Source organism: Pinus tabuliformis, chromosome Q, assembly GCF_031772625.1.
Source record: "Pinus tabuliformis cultivar Carrire ecotype Pingquan chromosome Q, CPIR1, whole genome shotgun sequence".
Classification (NCBI taxonomy): Eukaryota; Viridiplantae; Streptophyta; class Pinopsida; order Pinales; family Pinaceae; genus Pinus; species Pinus tabuliformis.
The window spans coordinates 193075074-193078703 of record NC_142296.1 but is presented as its reverse complement, the minus strand read 5'-3'; positions in this window follow the sequence as shown (position 1 = coordinate 193078703).

The following is a 3630-nucleotide window of genomic DNA, read 5'->3' as shown; positions in this document are numbered from 1 at the left end:
CACTGACCTCCCCGTAGTTCGAGAACAGTTGGATGGACTCCATGCAAAGATCGTTGCACTGACAAAGTGACTCGAGGGCGAGTCACGATGTTTGTGTTGGGGGCCTGTTGGGCATGGAATTGCCCCTAAGGCATGCTTTAGGGCTCAAAGCCCAAGTTTTGACCAAATATTGTTGTAAAGACTCTGCGAATTGTGGGCGCGGAGTGCGAAATGTATGATAGAGTCATAGGGTTGTCCACCCTAGTTTTTTAATGTAATGTTGGCTAGATAGACCTACCCATGGTCCACGTACCATGGGATTTTATAAATAGAGCGAGGCTCTAAGTGTAAAGAGAGAGAATAATGGAGAGATAGGAAGAGCCTAAGTAAGGGGAAGTGTGTCTTTAGGTTGTAGAGTAGGAGAAGGCTCTACAACTGAGTGCGCAGAGGCCTAGTAGTCGTAGCTGAGTGCGTGGACCCCTGCAGCTAAGTACACAGGGTAGAGTCGAGTCTATAACCAGGGAAATAATTAATAAAGAGAAGTTTTATCATAATTATGTGTATCTGTTCTTGAGTTAATGCATGTTTGATATAATATACTATTTATTTATTGTGTGCACCTGTATGAATGGTTTATGTTGTTAGGTATAACTTAAAGAATGCAATAATAAATTAACATTGGAATACTAGTAAGGACTTGGGTAATAGTGCAGAAGCACAGCATTCAACCCCCGAGTAGGGCTATGCGAAGGCAGTATATCGGGTTGCAAAGAACGGAGAAGTGCGCGAAGCAACCTGCGTGCAGGGTTAAACCGCAAACCACTTGAGCTCATCAGACATCTCTAGGGTGTGGAAACCTAGTTCTAGCACCCTCCCATACTACTTTAGGTGAGACCTTAGTCTGCGCTCCGCGGACTGTTGCTGAAAGGGCTAGTAGTACCGAGATATGTTTGGCTAACTTAACTCTGAACCTGGGTCAAGCCCCAATAAGCCAACAGATGGGTTGGAAGATCCATCAAATGGATGTGAAGACTACATTCCTTAATGGCAAGATTAAAGAAGAGGTGTACATAGAGCAGCCAGAAGGTTTTAAGACCTTCGATCGTGAGTCGCATGTGTGCCAACTCAAGAGAGAATTGTACGGGCTGAAGCAAGCACCTCATGCTTGGTACACCAAGATAGACAACTACTTCACTGGGTTGGGCTTCACAAAGAGTGAAGTGGATGCGAACCTGTACCACATCATGGTGAAAGGTAAGCCATTGATCATTGTACTTTATGTTGATGATCTCATATTGATAGGTGATGATCAGTTGATCATTTCTTGCAAGGAGGACCTTGCAAGAGAATTCGAGATGAAGGACATGGGTCTCATGCATTACTTCCTTGGCATGGAAGTGTGGCAGAAGGATAGGGAGTTGTTTCTGTCTCAGGGAAAGTATGCCAATGAGATACTTAGAAGATTCCACATGGAGAAGTGCAAACTCATGAAGACTCCTCTAGCAGGTAACTGGAGGAAGGAGGATGCTACTTTAGGAGAAGTAGTAGAGGCTATTGTGTATAGGCAACTTGTGGGTTCACTGATGTACTTAGTGAACACATAACCAGATTTGTGTTATGTGGTGAACCAGCTGAGTCAAGCGATGGTTCAACCTACCAAGATGTTTTGGAAGGTGAAAAAGCATGTCTTGAGATACCTCAGAGGCACATCTTAGTATGGATTATGGTACAACCGGATAGATGGGGTGAAGCTACAGGGCTTCACTAATGCAGATTGTGCAAGGAATCCATTAGATCGGAAGAGCACATCAGGAGGTATTTTCAACCTTGGGTCAGCTACAGTTTCTTGGTACAACAGGAAATAGAGGTTGGTTTCACTCATTTCAGCAAAGGTTGAATACATGGCTGCAAGTCAGGCAACATGTGAGGCCATCTGGATGCAGAAAATCCTAGTTGGTTTGTTTGATGAGAGGATAGATCCAACTATGATCTATTGTGATAATTAGAGTTTTATCAAACTCTCTGAGAATCCAATCTTTCATGATAGGTCCAAGCACATCGACATCCGGTATCATCATCTCAGAGACTGTGTAGCGAGGAGGATCATGTTGCTACAATATATTTCGATAGAGGAGAAAGATGCTGAAATTTTGACAAAGGCATTCTTAAAGTGTAAATTTGAGTTCCATAGAGATAGGATTTGGGTGGCAAATAATCCCTTTCTTGTTGAGAGGGAGTGTTGAAATGTGGCAATAAGAATATTCCAGTTTTAATTTGTCCTTGAATTAAAATTGTGAATTAAAATTCGAATTTAGTCTCACTAGCTACTTGAAAAATAATTAATTAATTCATCTTGAGTTAATTAGTTGGAGAAATTCAAGTTAGAAGTATTTCTGAAGTCATGCAACAATTATCCCTTAAATTAAGGAGATAAGATTTAGTTATATTTGAGTTGTAATTAGTTAGCTCAGTTTACTGAGTTAAGTCCAGTTAAATTTGTTCCAAACTGTTTGAGGAACTAATTGTGAGTTATCAGCCAGTTGATGCATGCATGCACTCAACTAGTATACCCCAGATAACTGAAGATTCTCTCATCATTAACTCATGCATGTCTATTCTAAGAAAGACCTAGTTGAGATTAAAGACAAGGACAGTGTACTATCAGTTGCATGTGTTTTCTTATAAACAAAACTGATGCATGCAAAAGGAATTCATTCCTTGAGGATTGTGTAGTTTTACAGGGTGTGAGTGATCAGTGTTCCACTTGGTAACAGGAGGATCACGCAGGAGAAACTACGCAAGGAAACAGGAGCTTGGAGGGCAGAGGAGAAGGCTTAAGAGAAGTCTATTTTTCCTGTGAGCATCTATGAGGATTGTATTGAGAGTTGGCTAGATGTGAGAGCTAAGGCTTTGTGTAATTCTAAGATATTTCCAACTTGTATGATAATACAGATAGTGGTGTTTTTAGCTGAGGATTTCCCCTGAGTATTCTTCTGTGTTTCATGTGCATTGATTCTTCTTTTGGTTATATGTGTTCAGCTTGATCTTGCTCAAATATTTTAATCTTCCGCAAAATTGATTTTAGAAGTAGATTAAATTATTTTTCTTTAGTTATATTGCATTATTAGGTTAATCTATAGTCAAAATTTTTACAATAAGATGCGGAAAATTCAAGTTGAATCTCGTGGATGGAATTATTAGAACACTCATTGGTGATCTACACTCCAACTCTATTATAAATGACTTCTTGAGGAATACATGGATTTATTTCCTTGGGAATAAATTTGAAGTCTTTGACAAATTTAAAGAGTTATAGCGCTCATGGAAAGAAGAAAATTAAGGTGCTAAGGAAATATAATTGTGGAAAATCTTTTGCGGATGAATTCTAAGAATTTTGTAAGAAATGTGGTATTTCAAGGTAGAATATTGCTCCATAAAAGAAAGGAACATGCTCAATGTTATTGGATTAAGATAGGAATTTTGGGCAAATGTGCAATGGATATTGGATGTTGCCTAGTAAATTGATCATCCTCATTTGTGTTGGATGACGAGACTCCATACAAGATATAGACTAATTGAAAGCCACATCATAAGCATCTCACATCTCGGGGTATTTAGCTATGATAAATATATTCACAGTAAATTGATAAA